A 19,041-nucleotide genomic window follows, 5' to 3' on the forward strand; every position below is an offset into this window, starting at 1 on the left:
ATTGTTTTTATTAAACTTTGCTTTTGGTGAAGCAGAATGTGGGATCTTGGTTCCCCGACCTGGGATTGAACTGGTGCCCCATGTATTAGAAGCAAGGAATCTTAACCACTGGACCACCAGAGAAGTCCCCAAACATGCAAAATTTTAAATTTCTTTTATAAATGTTGAATCACCATGCTATACACCTAAAATGAATATAATGTTACAGGTCAGCTATACTTCAATTAAAAAAACACATGCACACATAAAAAATTATATGGGAAAATGGCTATTTACACCAGGTCCTAAACCCATTCACATTACCTAAAAAAAAAATAGTAAAAGAAATAAATTACTTTTAAACACCAAAATCAAAAGAAGTGATATTAATTTTACTAATAGACTTTATTTAACCCAATATATTCAAATATTATAATGTCAACATATAATCAATATACAAGATTGAGACTTTGCATTTTTTCTTCTTTCACACAAAGCCTTCAAGATCTGGTCTGTAATTTGCACTTTGAGGACATCTCCAGTTGCAGGAGTCACATTTCAAGAATTCAGTAACCATACATGGCTCGTGGCTCCATATTGGACCACACAGATATAACCATTCCACTAGTCATTCTCATGGGAGACTAATACGTGGTTTTTAAGAGCTTAACCAGCTTGTTCATCCCCGAGGTTTCTCTTGCAAGCTCTTCTGTGACCCCCTGCCTTCCAATCAGCTCCCAGGGCTCTGAGCCCAGAACAGCTTTGCATCAGCTTTCTGGGCTCTACCTCTAGAGAGCAAGTTGTCCCGTGAGCCCTCTAGTGACTGCTGTCAGAATGCACAAGACTGTGCAAAAACAACTCTTCTGGAAGTTTTTGAAAGGAAACCACTAAAGTAACATCACAGGAGCTCCACGGCCGTCACATTTCCAAGCCACTCTTTTTGGCCATTGCTGGAGCAGGACCCAGCCCCACAGCCTTGCTCCTTGGAACCAGGCTGCTGTCTCCATGGAGACCGCTTCAGAGGGGTCTGCATATACAATCACTTGCCCCTGGGTACCACTGGCAGAGTTCTGTCTAGGAAGCTGCTAAGCTTTGTGCTCCTCGTCATCTGCCCTGCCCGGCCCCCCACCATGCCCTTCAGGGCATTACCCTGCCCCAAACCTCTTTTACCCTTTTCTTTTGCCTAAGGAAACCCCAGGTATAGGCTGTTATCCACCACTCTTCTCAGCAACTCATGGGATTCAGGGACGCTGGCCAACCTCAGGACCAAGAACAGACCTGGTTGGTCTCAGGACAACCCCTTCTCCCTTGCCAATGGTTGATGGAGATGCCAAGACTAAGTCAATCAATGCATGGCATTTCCTGCACCAAGAGAACATGGATCAGTTAGATACTAGAATAGTGATGAGAGTTTCTGGGTAAGAAATTTCCTCCCTTTTGAGACTGCGCCACTGGAATCAGTAGCTATTTTCTCCTCCTCTGGACATTGTTGTGCATGGATGTGAAGTCTGAAACTACAGTACCAATTTCTGCTGCCACAGAGGAAGCTGCACACAGATAAGGCAGCAGCCTGGGGAACTGCGGGGAGGTGGAGGTGGAGCCACTAGGTTAAACTGACTCTGATGCCCCCTTTCTCAATTCCCAGTTACACATTTAATTGGAGAAGGAAATGGCAACCCACTCCAGTATTCTTGCCTGGAGAATCCTATGGACAGAGGAGCCTGGCGGGCTACAGTCCATGGGGTCGCAGAGAGTCGGACGTGACTGAAGCGACTAAGCACGCATGCACACACACATTTAATACATTTCCTATCCTTTAAGGAGTCTGTTTAGGATGCCTGTGATTTGTAGTGGGAATCTCTCCACCTGAAACAGGCACCAACGCTGATGGGATTGTAGAAACTTCCCTGCATAATCTCAGCCGCTGAGAGCAGGTAAGAAAACAAAGCTTCTTGGAATTTCTTGTGAACACACACACACACACAGAAGCTAATATCCTATGCCCCTGAAGTTAGCATGGATGCATTGGATTTATGCCAAACTGGGCAACCTAAGGCAAATTAAAGAGTATCTGCTTACCTCTCCTAGAATGGGGACCCTGATTCAATCTGATATTTAATTAGAACCATTCCGAAAAAGTTAAGACTCCTATTCACCCTATAAACTGAGGCTTCTATTAGAGATTATCAAATCACTGTGTTGTACACCTGAAACTAATATAATACTGTAAGTCAACTATACTTCAATAAATACTCATTGTAAAGTTGTGCTAAGTTGCTTCAGTTGTGTCTGACTCTTTGCAACCCTATGAAGCTGCCAGGCTGTTCTGTCCATGGGATTCTCCAGGCAAGAATTGGAGTGGGTTTCCATGCCATCCTTCAGGGGATCCTTCCAACCCAGGGATCAAACCCAGGTCTCCCACACTGCAGGCGGGTTCTTTACCACCGGAGCCAGCAGGGAAGCCCATCTCATAGTAACAAGCCTATCTCAATAGCTGTTAGCTGTTACTTTGCTGCTACTACCACTGTCTTAGTTTTGCCGCCCTTGCTACCCACCTTATAACCAAAGGGCTAACAAGGGACTTGGATGGAACACAGTGGATTTGTGACCACCCAGATCTGGATTCAAATACTGTCTCTATTATGTTCAAGTGTGTAACCTTTGTTAAATCACTTACACACTCTGATTCTCAGTTTTCTCAACTAGGCAATGGTGTTAAGAACATCCATGCTGAAGAGTTTGGGGGAAGATGAGTAATACCTGAGATAAAATACATAGTACCTAGTAAATGTTCAAAATGATCATCATCCTTATAAACTTCTAGGTGAGCACTTCTGATAAAATGATTCAGTAAGGGAGGGTGCCATATTATTGACTAACAGTTTCAGTCATCAACTGATTTTCTTTATCTGTGGCAATGCTGACTGCATCAACATGTCAACACAGAAGCATTCATTTTGAAGAATTTTCATTGTTATAAATGTGTGCTTTTTTGTTTCTAGCTTGTATTCCAAATTGCGGCACTGCCACACTCTTGTATTGTTGTTGTTGTTCAGTATCTCAGTCGTGTCCAACTCTTTGCAACCCCATGGACTGCAGCATACCAGGCTTCCCTGCCCCTCACCACCTCCTGGAGTTTGCTCAAACTCATGTCCGTGGAGTCGGTGATGCCATCCAACCATCTCATCCTCTGTCATCCCCTTCTCCTCCTGCCTTCAATCTTTCCCAGCATCAGGGTCTTTTCCAATGAAGCGGCTCTTTGCATCAGGTGGCCAAAATATTGGAGCTTTGCATTAATAAAAAGAAAAAAAAAAAAAAAACAAACTTCAAAACACAAGTAGATGTAAATATTTCTAACAATCAGAATACACAATGCCCAGTATAAATGGTTATAATGGGCTGAAGACAGGGTCCATCAACAATAGTTTGACTTGACTTACTGATGAGTCATTTTCTCACTCAGAGCTCTCATTTGGTTATTTGGGGAATTAGGGACAAATCACCACCCCCACCAAACACACACACACACACACACACATGCACACAAACTGTACTGGGTATAATGAATCACCTCTCTGGTTGGTGGGCAAGTCTAAAACACCCACTGTCTTCACTGGCTACACATTCACTGCTTTTCCTACTCATCACCTTAAAAAGACAGGGTGACCCATTGCACTCCCCCTCTTGGAACAAAAACTCAGGAGGCACTGCAGGAAAATGAGGTGAGCTTGCAGGCCCAGTAGGTTTAGAGAAGCTCGAACAATTTTATACTGTGGTTCAAAGTACTTTTTACTTTCAGAGATAGTTGAGTCTTTGAAAATTACAAATATATATTTAAACGATTGATTATCACTGTTAAGAAAAGAGTTTTCCCCCAGGAGCTACAAATATGCTTATCAATAACCCAAAGTAAGCAAATGTGAAGACCCAAAGATGGAACCACACAAAGAGAAAACACATCAGAGATGCATTAGATAGAGCAAATGATACCCTACATTTGGGAGGCTTGATAAGGTTTTCTTCAAAGATTTTTCTTGAAGAAAAAATATTAAAATAAAAAAATCTTAAAATAAGAAAATATCTTCTTTTAAGAGTGTGTCATCACATAAGACAAGAATAGTTGGGGCATGCTCTGCTTTCCTGGAACAAGTTGTAAATTGGCGGTAAGGAATAAGCTGACCCCATCGTATTTGGGGCTAGATAAATGTTCCAGTTTTATTTTCCAATGTTTGGGTTTTTATAAACCAAAACACGTTTCGCCCTAAGCTCTGGATTTTACCAAGTCATGTGTATTTGAAGGGAAATTGAATCCATATGTGTCTAATCTATTTACACTTAAGTCATTAAAATGTTGTTTTGTAAGATTATTTAGGTGACCAGGAAACCTTCTGAGCATCGTCAGAACTCTGCCTCTCACACCACAGCAGTCCTCCTTCTACAAAGAGGTGACACTTGCCCACAGGCCCTAGAACCTGACCTTATTATACACCCATAAGCCAGATCCCTGAAACAATTCCAATTTAATGAGTTGATACCACATGACTTCCCATTCCAAGAAAGGAAATAAGCTTGTATGTGTGCTACCAAAAAAACAAATGACTCCAAAGGCCTTTAGTTAGCAACAACTGTGTCTTGCCCAATATTGGAATAAGATAACTGGAGACGAATGAGGAATAAAGATACACTCAACAGACACAAAATAGGAGGATAACTGAAGGCTTGAAATAGACACAGAATAGTGCTTGGGATTATCAGAAATATTAAAGGACGGGAGGATAAAGAAGTCCTACCCAGCAAGCCACATAGTAAGTCATGTACCTAAAATGAAGGGCATGTACCCACATGTTCCTACAATGAGAGTTCTAAGAAATCCCAATTGTAGGGGGAGAGAAACCTTGGCAGGTTATTCCATTACACTTTGCACAGATGATATTTTATGTAGGGCTGATGCGGGAGTAAATAACAGTCATTAATGTCAAGGTACACTGCAAAGACTTGCACAGCTTCCTGTTAGAACCTCTGTTGGACACACGTGATAGGAATCCATCACCTTGACCATGTCAAGGCAAAAGAAGGGGTCAGCTCATGTTTTGCATATTTCAGTGAAACTATCGCTTCAAGGAAGACTGAGTCCAATTCCAACTCAACATAACACATTATAAAAATTAAAATCAACTGTAATATTTGCAGACTTCCAACAAAGAGAATTTTATTAAAGCTCTTGGTAAAATACACCAAGCTTAATGAGAACAATTGCAAAGGGAGTTTTTGTCTTCGAATGGATGTGGCAACTGGTAAGATTGGCCAGGGTCTCTCTGAATGCATGCTAGAGTCAGATGAGACATATACACAGAGAGCTTGGCTCATGGGCAGACTCAGAAATAGTGGCTGGATTCTAGAGTGATGTCTAGTTTTCATGCAGCTGCCCTTTTCTGATTATCAGCAAGATATTGAGTGCTAAACATGTGTTTAGAGAGAGCAGTAGATAAAGGGTTAACACACACATGTTCTTGATCACATTGTCATTTCCTCAGCACATCAGAAACCATATTTTAGCTCATTGCATCCTGGGACAAAAACACTTGTGTGTGCTAGAGTTAAGCCTTAACTCTCCTCAACACGGACAACAGTCTACATGATGGATAATAACCACATGCCAGGCTTGGAGCAGCTACATTATATACAACTAGCTCTCAAAATAATCCTGTGTGGGAGAGAAAACTAACACATGTTAAATGTCTTTTCCATTGATGGCATGACATAAATGAATGAAATAATTTAATCCACCCCCAAAGCCTGGACTGATGTTTTGAAGCTTGCCTTTTTCACTTTACCGAGTGAAATAAATGTGTCAAATATTCTACAATTTTTTAATGGTTACATGGCATTGCACTGAATAAATGTACCATATCTTATTTAATATGGTTGAACATTTATGAAATTTCTCATGTTATGTTCTTTTGAAAAGTGGAAGTGAAGTCACTCAGTTTTGTCCGACTCTTTGCAACCCCGTGGACTGTAGCCCACCAACCTCTTCCAACCATGGGATTCTCCAGGCAAGAGTACTGGAGTGGGTTGCCGTTTCCTTCTCCATGGGATCTTCCCCACCCAGGGATCGAACCCAGGTCTCCACATTGTAGGCAGATGCTTTATCATCTGAGCCACCAGGGAAGTCCTTTTGGATAACGCAAAAAAGAATATTCTATTTTAAATAAGTTCTGGTTCATCTCTATAGTAATTTTATCAAACTTATGACTGGAAACAAATTTCTGGGTCCAAAAGTCAGCAAATTTTAAAGAATTTTGATTCATATATCAAATTTCTTTCCTAATATATGGGATCGATTCATGCGGCAGGGATCGATTCCCTGCCCAGAGTATACAAATTCTCTAATAAAATTATGATCTCTTTTGGGCCTGGAATTATAACCCTCATTACTACACATCATTACTTATTATTACCTCATTACTACTCATTATTAAAAGCTTCCCTGGTAGCTCAGCTGGTAAAGAACCCACCTGCAATGCCGGAGACCCTGGTTTGATTCCTGGGTCAGGAAGCTCCCCTGGAGAAAGCATAGGCTACCCACTCCAATATTCTTGGGTTTCCCTGGTGTCTCAGATGGTAAAGAATCCACCTACATTGTGAGAGACCTGGGTTTGAAAGATCACATGGAGGAGGACATGGAAACCCACTCCAGTATACTTGCCTGGAGAATCCCCATGGACAGAGGAGCCTGGTGGGCTACAGTCCATGGGGTCCCAAAGAGTGGGACACGACTGAGTGACTGAGCATGACAATGTACTCACTACTAAATTAATTTTTTTCCTCCTTTTAAAAATTATAATTGCCAGAGACTTCGCTAATTCATTATCTCTTTTTATTTGTTTAATTCATGATTCAGCTCTTAGGTGTATTGATTATATTTGTTATTCTTGTTTTCATTTATTTTTTACTTTTATCTCTAAAATTCCCTTTTTCTTTGAGCAAATTTTTTAAAATTTTCAAATAGGGGAACAAAGTGTCTATTTTTTTTAATTTTCACTTTATTATGGAACTATGAGGTTGTGATTATGCCCTGATTATTGTTTTCCTCACATCTTATAGGTTGCACTATGTCATAGTTTCATACAGACTATAATCATAGTTTGATTATCTCCTTGAGTCATAATGGGCTTCCCTTGTGGCTCAGCTGGTAAAGAATCTGCCTGCATGTGGGAGACCTGGGTTCAATCTCTGGGTTGGGAAGATCCACTGGAGAAGGGAAAAGCTACCCACTCCAGTATTCTGGCCTGGAGAATCCCATGAACTCTATAGCCCATGGCATTGCCGAGTCGGACACGACTGAATGACTTTCTCTTTCCCTTTTCTTGAGTCAATAATGAATTAGAATAGTAATTTTAAGGTCCAAGTAACCAGGATGGTTTGTTCAGGTTTGTTATTAATTTCTGGTGTCACTTTTCTGATAATTTGAGAATTGGGTTTATATACCCTATTTCAACTCCTAGAAATTTATTAAACTTTCAGGGCAGCAATTTTCAAACCTTCTGTTATTTTTTAACCAATGCAACACTTAAAAAATTAAACCTTCATTGAAGCCCCAACATGTAAAAAAATGAAAAGCAGAACACTTTTAGTTGAACAGAGAACTGAGGGCCTAGAAGCCTACTTGTAATTAGGGACCCTTGGTTTTGACCAAGGTAACCCAAAGAATCTCTTGAAAACCTATGGCTTTGCATAACACAATGTGTCTTAGTATAATCAAGCGATGTATTTCATGAATCCTTGAAAAGAAGGCAAACTATCTTTTCATACAGATTTATATATTGTGAATCCAAGGTTATTGACAGTAATTCAAAAATTTCTATCCTTATTTTAAATGTCAGAATGCTTATATTAAAAGTCAGAATGTTTTTCTATGTCCTCTATGCTTATTTATTTTCTATCATTATTTTTAAATCTCTTCTCATTTTCTTAGAAACTTTGGGAGAACTTCTCAAGTTTATCTTCTAGGTTATTCATCAGATTTTCTGTTACTGATTCTGATTTTTTTTCTTTTTACCGTTTCTAATGAATATTTGACTTCCATCATTGCATTTTAGTTTGACCTATGCTAGACACTGTCATAACTAATAGTCCCAGTAATTCAATGAAAAAGGTACTATTTTAATCCCCATTTTTTGGATGAGGTAACCAAGACTCAACAAGGTCAAGTGACTTGCACAAGGTCACACAGCTAAGATGTGGAGCTGGGTTTAGAAGGATTCGGTGACTTTATGAGCTATACTTTCTTAGACACAGTTCAAAAGAACTTTACAGTAAGTCATCTTCATATTGCTCTATTATTTGCATTTCTTCGAGTTTATTCTCTAGTTGTTTTTATTGTTCATATTTCTCTGTTATTTGATCTCATTCCCTCTCTCTCTCACACACACACACATCACCTACACACATCTAGCAGCATAACCGGAACCAGGTTCTGGACTGGTGCTTGGGTTCCTTCCATCATAAGATTGGAGTGCATCACAGATCGAGCCCCAGAGCCTGTGGCAGTGGCCAGCCCAGGTCCTGGTTACTCAGTTATATTTGCTCCCTCTGTGCAGTCTGTATGAGCAGATTTATGCACGTCGAGGTTATTGACAGCAATGGTAAGTTTTTCTACTTCCTTTTAGAGCTGAGGTGCCCCACATTAAACCCCAGTTTCAGCTGTGGGCTGGCTTTGGGCTGCTGACACATATTCTATGGGAATCAATGCTCCATGTGCCTCTGTTGGTTCTAGTATGAGAGTTTAAGCAGTCCCCACCTGTTTTATAATTTCTACTTCACCTCTGGTCCACAGGGATGTACAGTTTTTGGTGTGGCAACAACTGTGTGTTTTCCATTAAAATATATATATATATATATATATATATATATACACACTGTTTTTTCTTTCTTACTGGTATGGTAACAATGTGTGTGAAACCTGAAATCATGATACCAAGTTTACCAAACACCCAGGAAATCATTTTGTGATATTTCAAAAGACTTTCTCTAAGTTTCTACTTTATTGCTCTATAGTATTTTCCTCACATGCTCCTTGTACTGTTGCAGTTTTTCCCAGTTGCTTGTCCTAGAGGTTAGTGTCCCCAGCAGATAAGGACCAGGACTTGCCCTTGACCTCATGCGTTGTTCATTTATAATTGGAAATGATTTACAACTGGAGGGCGAGTTCAGGTGCACAATTTCTTGCCTAATTTTCAGTGACTGGCCCGCATTCTCCCAGCATCATTGTTGTGGACCAAGGCATTCTCTTACACCCAATGCCTGGCTCCTTATCCTAAAAATGAATCCCAGCATGCCCTTCCAGTGTCTGGTCTCATCACTAACTCTTTTTTTGTTGGGATTTAAACTCCCAGAATGCAACACACTTCTGCTAGGCCTTCTCCAGCCTTTTCTCTTCTCATCTCTCTCTCCAGACACACTTCCTGCTATGTATTTTCTAAGGGGTTAAAATCTCCAAGTAAATCTCCAAAGAAAGAAAATTACTAATGGGGTCAGGTGCATCAGTCTAGTAAACTCAAAAGAGCTATCAATGCAATTGGATGGATAGTTTGGGCTTTTATATGGACCTTGGATTACTGAGCTGGGCCCCACAGTTTGGGGCTTTTATATGGATCCCTGTTTGGGCTTCATAGTAACTAGATGAGAAAACAATGGAAACAGTGACAGACTTTATTTTGGGGGGCTCCAAAATCACAGCAGATGGTGACTGCATCCATGAAATTAAAAGACGGTTGCTCCTTGGATAAAAAGTTATGACCAACCTAGACAGCATATTAAAAAGCAGAGACATTACTTTACCAACAAAAGTCCATCTAGTCAAATCTTTGGTTTTTCCAGTAGTCATGTATGGATGTGAGAGTTGGACTATAAAGAAAGTTGAGTGCCAAAGAACTGATGCTTTTGAACTATGGTATTGAAGAAGACTCTTGAGAGTCCCTTGGACTGCAAGGAGATCCAACTAGTTCCTCCTAAAGGAAATCAGTCTTGAATAGTCATTGGAAGGACTGATGCTGAAGCTGAAACTCCAATACTTTGGCCACCTGATGTAAAGAACTGACTCATTTGAAACTGACTCCCTGATGCTGGGAAAGATTGAAGGCAAGAGGAGAAGGGGACGACAGAGGATGAGATGGTTGGATGGCATCACTGACTCAATGGACGTGACTTTGAGTAAGTTCCAGGAGCTGTTGATGGACAGGGAAGCCTGGAGTACTGCAGTCCATGGGGTCGTAAAGAGTCGGACACAACTGAGCAACTGAACTGAACTTGGGCTTTTATATGCACCTTGGATCTCTGAGCCAGGCCCCATAGTTCTCCCTCCCTCATCTGAAGCAGTCACATGAGTTCCATTTCAGCTGGCAATGCATAACTAGGGCATTGATTTTGATGTCTAGGTCCACCCCAGAGACCTCATTATTGGGAAACTTTCTTCCAAGATTCTGGCAATAGGTTGGCTGTGAGTTTGGGTTTTGCACAAATGTTCATTCTTTTTGCTGTCTTTGTGGTTATTTGAGTAGGAAGTTAGGAGAGGTCCTGTCAGGCTCTCTAAGCCAACTGACTTTCAACCAGAAATCTGCTGCTGATTTTATTTTTAAATACAATTTTGTCTATGACTATTACCAATTAGGAAGATTTTATTTCACCATGTTGCTAGAAAATTTCGGTTATTTCCCTCACAGAAGACGTTTTAAAAATCCTGATCAGACGACTGCGAGGCCACCTGTTGAAGCTCCCTGTTTGCTTGGCAGTCTCAGGCTCTGCTCAGCCCATTTTTGGAAGGCAGTCTGGGCCAACTTAAACCAGAAGACTCAGAAACATCTTTAAATTCAGAAGTCTCAGCTCAAATCCCTTGCTCAGAACAGTCATTAGCACATGTCTCTTTTGCATGAATTTAGAAAAAGCAATCCCTTCCTTATTGTGTATTAGAATAAATTCATTATTATTTATTAGACTAAATCCCCTTATTTCTATCTATTAAACAATTGCTATGTTATACTTATTTTTACAGAACAAGACACTTTACTGTGATTTGCCAGACATTTGTCAAAACATATGACAGGAATAGTTTCCCTTAGAGTTGTGCAGTATACGAACTGTGCAACTGTACATGACAAGCCTGCTCTTGTGCTTTTGCTCCTGAGAAAACTACTTTTAGAGATCACAAGAGGACTTGTGGTTATATATAGTAGGTTGAATAACTGCTCACTCTCCTGAAACCCTCACTAAAATGAAAGTAAAAGAAAAAAATTAAGGCATGCATCAACAAGGTCAAAGAGCAAGAGAGAAAGAAACGGCAAGAGAATTGTGAAAGCTAGAAAGCAAAAGGATGAAAGATAAGTGACACTGCAGGAATTAAATGAATACTAAACTCACCAGTGGTAAAAGCTGAACATGATTTGCACTGTAGAACCCCTCTAATAATTAGAAATTGGCAGCACTGGGTAATTATACATTGGGAATGACAGCAGAGCTGAAAACAAGAGTGGTTATTTGAAAGTCTATATGAGAAACACTCAGACTGTCAAATTGCCCGCACTGTTCTCACTTAGCACAGCTTGGCCTCGGTATTTTCACACCATGGTGGAAACTCAGAGATTTGTTCTCAGGACAAGATAAATGATCTCTGGGATAAGGGAGAACAGACAGTGGGAGATGGGGATGCCTACTGAAAATAGATGGTCAAGTCAAAGTCCACTTGGCCATTGAATATTAGGACCGTATATTCTGTATAAGCACTCAGTTTACAGGATATTTGCAGCCAGGCTCATACCCTACACAGGAAAAAAATCTTCTTCACTTGAAATCTGACCATCCCAAGAGAAAATGTGCAAAGAGACTGACATCACGATTTCCGAGATCACCTTCTTGTGTGTCCCAAAGGCGGGACGGCACACAAGGCTGCATTTCATCCCTTGGAGGCCTCTTTCTAAAATATTAGCAGACAGTAGAAGTGATGGTGGTAGTGGTTTAGTTGCTAAGTCATCTCTGACTCTTTGCGACCCCATGTTGGGGAAGTTGGGGAAGGAGAAAAGGTACCCACCATTGGAAAGAGTCTGCATTCAAAGACTCAGAAAAGGAGGTGGCATGTCCACCTGTGTCTGTTTGAGTCCATCCTGGCTTTCTGCCTCCTCTCTCCCATTGCTGCCACCCACACCCATCCCACTGGTTCTCCTGATTCCCCTCCTACTCAGGGCTGGCTGTCTTGATGCTACCTACCCCTCATCTGACAGTATGCCCTATAACTATTCTCAACAGAGTGTGGGCAAATTGCCTTTCTCCTAGTTTCAATACAGTCAAAGTTAGTTTTTCAAGAGTCTATCTGAGAAAACACATTGTGTGCTGTGTGTGCTTATTCAGTTGTGTCCAACTCTTTGCGACCCCTTGGACTGTGGCCCACCAGGCTCCTTTGTCCACAGAATTCTCCAGACAAAAATACTAGAATAGGCAACCAGTCCCTTCTCCAGGGGATCATCTGGAACCAGGGATCAAACCTGGGTCTCCTGCTTTGCTGGCAGATTCTTTACTGACTGAGCCACCAGGGAAGGCCGAAACAAACTTCCAAAAATATAGAGATGTTTTCTTTCCAAGCCCCGTGTGCCATCCTCCACTATCTGGCCACAGATGGACATGGTTTGATTGACACCCATTAGATAGCACCAGCCTTCCTTCTCTTCTCCAGCTTTGAGCTCCATCTCACCATCTTTGCCTAAACCTCACACTTCCTGAGATGAGAAGAATGCATGTTACGGGATTATGCAGTAGCAAGGGAGTTGGTGGAGGCAGACTAAAGATGAAAATGCGAAGGAAGATATAGGAAGGAATTATTATTTAAAGAGTCCAGAATTGTTCAAGGAAAAATATGAAAATAAATGATCACTTTCAAATGTCTGAATTATTTAGTCTTAAACTACAAGAAGAGCACTTTTCTATCAAAAAGAGCACTTTTCTGTCTACTTCTTCCTTGAATTCCAGAAGACTGGCTTATGTGAAAAAGCAGACATTTAACAGATTACCTCTTATTGACAAAAGACGTGGTCATGAGCAGACAGGTAGTTTTTCACAGCACTTTCTCAAGCAGAAAACCCAACTCCTCCAATGTTATCTCTCTGATCCCTTCTGATGCATCCAGGATTATTCTGCCCCAATAGAACCTGCTGATTCTCATCCCAGCAGACATGACTGAGGTCACTGCAACAAAGAAAAAAATTAGTAATTCTCAACCATGACTGAGCCAACACTATCCTTTCTGCAGATTCTTCATAAGGGTGCAAGGCCGACCTGACAGGATAGACTTTCAAAGACATGTTCATGACAAGATGGAATGTGCTCGGCTCAGTAAGACGCAATATGCCTTTATGATGTCTTGTTGAATATGAACTTCCAATGGGATTCCACAGGCAGTTTCACCTTTCCAGTCAGCATTCTTTGTACTACTTACACCTCTTCTTCACATCAGCATGGGGAATTTTTACATGGATCATATTTACCTAAAAATGATCAAATATAAGTAGACATAAAGACTGGACCAACTCTCCCATCTGGTCCCTTTGTCAATATACAGTATATTGTATATATTGTATACACTATACTATATTGTAATACAATATATACAATATATAATATACAGTATATCAGCATTGGCTAAAAGGACCCCAAAATGCAAAATCAAGCAGATAGGCAATAATACATTTGGGTCCTAGACTTAAAAAAAATAATTCTTAAAAGCAATGGACATCTGTGTCAGAAAAACACCAGAGAGGAAGCTAAGCTTAATGCTTCCAAGGTTCTGGACCCTAGAAGCCATGTTTGGCCCTTGACCACTGAATAAGAATTCTCTATTTCTTATTGCCTATAAGGAATTGGTGACTCTGGCTCATGTGAAGGCAATTTTCAAACTCCTGTTTGACTTGAACCAGTTTTTAATGGCACAGACTCTCTGCTCTTTAGTATGTTCTGGCCAAGAACAATGTGGCATTTGGCTTGAGGTCTGACCCATTTGCTGGGGAAAACATTCACGCTTCAAACAGTTGTTTTTAAAGATCATAAAACCAGGACAATAGGCAGAAAAATCTATTTGTTTGTTTGTTTTTTTAAAGAGGATGTCCTTTAAATAGAAGTGTATGGCTGTCACCTGATTTACAATTTATCGCTGTTTGTGACAACAAACAGGATGTCAGGTTCTGTCCCTCTGGAAGGGCGCATAAATCAAGGGAAGTGTCATTGCAACTAAAGAGCAACCAAGAGAGACCAGCTTCCATCACCATTTATCAAACAGGACAAGATGGTCTTTACGCTTGAGGTTTAAAGCAGGCAGGATAATGCTCCGAAGGGTGGAGAGGATTCACATTCTTTATCCAATGACCAAACATCAGACTGACAATTTGCTGCATCTGTGACAACTTGCAAACCTTCACCCTTTCACTCAATCTCTTCTCACTTCTCTATACATCTGTTGGCTAGCTCTTTCTGCAGTATAATTGGACTGAAGCCATTTCCGACTCAGTGGACATGAATTTGAGCAGACTTCAGGAGATGCTGAAGGACAGGTAAGTCTGGTGTGCTGCGGTCCATGGGGATGCAAAGAATCACACTTAGCGGCTGAACAACAGTTCCTATACTTTGAGTTAGAATAATTTGGTTCCTCTTAAGGAATTCCTTGATTCATGTTCTCTTCTTTCTCATATTAGTTGGGATTCTTGTAGCTCCATTCTCTGATATGGACTCTCTGGAGTCCACTTTTACGATCACTTAAAAGTGCTAAAGTGTAGTCTCAGAGACAAGATGACAGACACAAATGGCTGATGTTTATGAAGAAATCCTGGATGCCACAGCATCGCTGTTCTTGCCCCGATTTGCAAAAGCATACTAAAGAGGCAAAAAGCTTTTTGTGCATCAAGGACATCATCTGATAATAACTCTTTAGAAATGATCAAATGAGTAATTAGCATTCAATGTTTTGGGCTCCACACCCCAAGGGAACAGTCCCAGAAAATGGCAAGCACTATAAGGTTTATACTTGCTGATAAAGCCAATCTTATGTCTCTTACAAGAAAATTATTTTTTTTAAAGTCATGTTAGATCAATTAAACCTTAGTTGTTATCTAGCCAGAGGCAATACATTTGAAATTTAAAGTCTCTGTCTCCTAATCACTAAGCAGCCAGTCATTTGTTTTGTGACCTTAGGCAATTACTTAACCTCTCAGTGGTTCATATTTCCTCATCTGCAAAATGTGCACATTAGTGTCAGCAATCATGAAAATTATCACGAAACACTTGCAATACCGAGGTAAAATAATGGCCTTCTTCTATAAGATGTGGCTTCCCGTCTGAACTTTGGCATATAGTGGGCAACTCAATACATGTTTATTGTCTTTAATAATGAAAGCATGGATGCTCCAAATGTATTTAGCCATAGTTTTCATGTGGGCCACCTTCCAGCTCCTTACAGCCAATATATTAATAGCTATTCCTCCAATATGGCGCCATCACCCCAGCTGGGTGGCCTTTGGACTAATCTCCCCTTCCTACTCCTTTCCTCCATTTTTCCTTCCTCTCTCATCCCCATGTCCTTCTTCAGGGCACTTCTGCTTTTTCTCCTTCCCTGCCCCCCACCCCCTGGAGCCATTTGACTTGTAGGATCTTAGTTTCCTGATCAGGGATAGAACCTGGGCCCCTAGCAATGAAAGCACAGAGTCCTAACCACTGGGCCGCCAGGGAATTTCTGCCTCTTCAATCTGTTGTTCCCCAAACAAATCCCATGTACCACTCCTCTCTCACCCCACTGCTAATCCAAACTAGATCAGAGCATGTCTACAAGGACCATACAATCAAAAGGGACAGTCACTTATCCAAGGAGCCCAGGAAAAGCATATTGGTGTCAAGACATGGCATTCCAGTGGACTGTGTGTGCATGCTAAGTCATGTCCCACTCTGTCACCCCATGGATTGTAGCCCACCAGCCTCCTTTATCTATGGGATTTCCCAGGCAAGAATACTGGAGTGGGTAGCCATTTCCTCCTTCAGGTGATCTTCCTGACCTAGGGATCAAACCCATCTCTCCTGTGTCTCCTGCATTGCAGACATCTTTACCTGTTGAGCCATCAGGGAAGCCTGTTATTACTGAAAGACTATCTGTCTTTTAATAATAACCCAATGACCAACAACTGACTCAGTGAAGACAGCACATTTCTCAAGCATGCATGACTTCTAGGGATGCATCTGGAATAGGTGATCATGTGGATAGTATAAAAGAAAAAAGTCCTTCTGGCTCCAGGGACCCATAATCTGTCGTTTCAAAAGGCTTAACGACTATCCCAGGAGTCTGGCATTTACAGAGCCAGTTAGCCTCTGGCGGCATGTGAGGATACATCCTCAGAGTCTATTTAGACTCTGGAAGCTTTCTTCAAACCTCCAGTTTCCAAATCAAAACAATAGTATTATTGTCATCCTAAAACAATGGAAACATTTCCTCTCTTTTTGTGGCTAGCTGGTTAATTCTTCGCTGAAAGTTCAAATAGTCATTGAGCCTCTTGCATACATTTATAGCATCTATGTCCCATTTCAGCTTCAATTTCAAACTTGCCCACACTGGGAAGAAAGGATAAAAATAGCAGAACAGCATAAGCCAAACAGAGTTGGCTTTGTTGGAAAATAATGGGATTAAGTTTTGAAACATAGGCCTGACCATTTCACTCTTTGGCTCCAACACAAAATATAGGCTGAAATGTCTTTTAGTGAGTGATAGGCAGGTGGTTACAAGAGCTCCAGTGAAGCAAGGGAGATGATGGAATTCGGGCAGCAGGGCTGGAAGGAAGCGATGATCTATATGATGAAACTGAGGGCTTGAGAAGTGACCAAAACCAAATGCTTGGGCAGTGAGCGAGGGAGCTTCCAGACCAGGAGAGTAACATTTTGGTGCTTGGTATTCAGGTCAGAGGGACATGGTGGGGAGGGTCATTTAACCCTCATCACTATTAACCAGGTTCGATTATTTCTGTTAGTTCAAAAAAAGCACAAGCATTTCAGCACTGAGAATGTTTTTAAATGCCTCTTTCTTGCTAGTTCAGTCTTAAATTCCTTTGCATTTTTTAAAGGCTAATTTTCAGGAATCTACTCCCTTGTCTATTGATCTTAAATAAAAATGCCCTGAAACCCACAAAAGAGGGCAAGAGAGAGGAGAAAAGGCAAACCCAAGTCTGCCCTGCCTTGGCTCTAAATGGACACACTTCATTAAATTTATACAATGTTCTGTGTCAAGCACATCTCAATATAGTTGTGTGGCTTAGTTTTATAACGTTAACAGGGTGATTTACATGGAATATCAAAAAGGTGTAATAGTCTATTCATAGACAATAAAGGGACACACTTGATTCTCATCCTCACTCCTTTGCAAAAACAAGTCACATGTCCTTATCTAGGAAATGTAGTGCCTACTGTACAGACACTGCCCAGAGACAACTCTACAACATGGAACTGGAAGCAGCCAGAAGTTTTTTTGTTTGTTTAAAATTTTATTTATTTATTTATTTGGCCACGCCCACATGTAGAATCTTAAATTTCCAAGCAGGGATTGAACCTGCACCTTCTGCCTTGAAAGTGAAGAGTCTTAACCACTGAACCACCAGGCAAGTCCCAGGAAGAGTTAATTTTTTAAGAACATCTAGCCATCTCTGTGGGCCTTCCCTCATGGTTCAGATGGTACAGAATCTGCCAGCAGTGCAGGAGACCCGGGTTCAGTCCCTGGGACAGGAAGATCCCCTGGAGGAGGAAATGGCAACCCACTCCCATATTCTTGCCTGGAGAATCCCATGGAGGGAGGAGCCTGTAAGGCTACAGTCCATGGGGTCGCAAAGAGTCAGACACAATTGAGCAACTAACACTAAGTAACAAAGCCATGTCTGTCACATTCTTCTTCATCTCTCCTCTCCCTACCTTATCACCCAGACCCCTTCATAGCTTGTATCACTATCTAGAGATAGGAATAATCTAAGGGTAAACCAAGTCCTGGGCTTCCCTGGTGAAACAGTGGTAAAGATTTAGTCTGCCAATGCAGAAGACACAGAAGACTCAGGTTCAAACCCTGGTTTGGGAAGATCCCCTAAAGAAGGAAATGCCAACCCACTCCAGTATTCTTGCCTGAGAAGTCCCATGGACAGAGGAGCCTGGCGGGCTACAGTCCATGGGGTCACAAGAGAGTCAGATGCGACTTAGCAACCAAACAACAGCAGAACAGTTCCAGGCACTCATGGGTCCCAGGTTAGAAAAACTCCATCAAGATTCTCTCTCTCTTCCCATTTCTTGCCTTTGCTTTCATATGAGTTGACTTCCTTTTCAGACAGGCGGTCACCACACGCTAGCTACAATGGCCATGAGAAGCTTAGATTGCACTGTCCCTAGAACCAGCCATCTCAGAAGAAAAAGAAAATAATAAAATCACCTCTTTCTCATGCAATTCACAGCAATCCCTGAAAATCAATCTGACAGATCTAACTTGAAATGCATGCTCACCGTTGAACAAATTTCATACTTAGGAATAAAAAGTACTCTCATCAGCCCCTCCCAAGGCAGAAGAGATGGAGTCATGGGATTTATTGCTCACCAGGAATTTGGGAAGGAGCCGTTTCTGAAAGGAAAAGCAGTTGGACATTCAAGGAAGTACCACCGGTTATGACGTCGAGCTCAAAGAATGGGATGTAAACAGACATGGAACTTGTGAATTTGCTTATTATTATTCCTTCCTGTCATTGTTAGTTTTCTTTTAGTCTTTAGTAATATATATCTTCTCATATTATTTCTGATTTTTTGCATATAAGAAGAAACCCGGAATTCTTTTCTCCAGTTACACTATGGAATTTTCTAGGTTAAGAATAAGGTCACTCCTTCAAACACAGTTTTAAATAACTAATGTGGCATAACACAAAAATTACATTTCAACAAATATTTTGATAAGAGGATCCCTTAAAATATTTGTAAAATCAAATCAGAGTGTATTTATTTTCATTTTGGAGGAAGTGGTGT

General features: G+C 41.0%; 1 long non-coding RNA gene across 1 annotated transcript in view; it reads right to left on the reverse strand.

Moving 5' to 3' along the window:
• Window positions 1–422: 422 nt before the first annotated feature.
• LOC136144294 (uncharacterized) overlaps window positions 423–19,041 on the reverse strand; it is an 84,264-nt gene continuing 65,645 nt past the window's right edge. Inside the window, exons 3-4 of the long non-coding RNA XR_010658519.1 lie at window positions 13,038–13,212; window positions 423–3,265 (exon numbers count right to left, since the gene is read on the reverse strand). This is a non-coding gene — a long non-coding RNA (uncharacterized lncRNA). The remainder of the gene's footprint in view (window positions 3,266–13,037; window positions 13,213–19,041) is intronic.

The sequence above is a fragment of the Muntiacus reevesi genome, chromosome 11 (assembly GCF_963930625.1).
Source record: "Muntiacus reevesi chromosome 11, mMunRee1.1, whole genome shotgun sequence".
In the NCBI taxonomy this organism is placed as follows: Eukaryota; Metazoa; Chordata; class Mammalia; order Artiodactyla; family Cervidae; genus Muntiacus; species Muntiacus reevesi.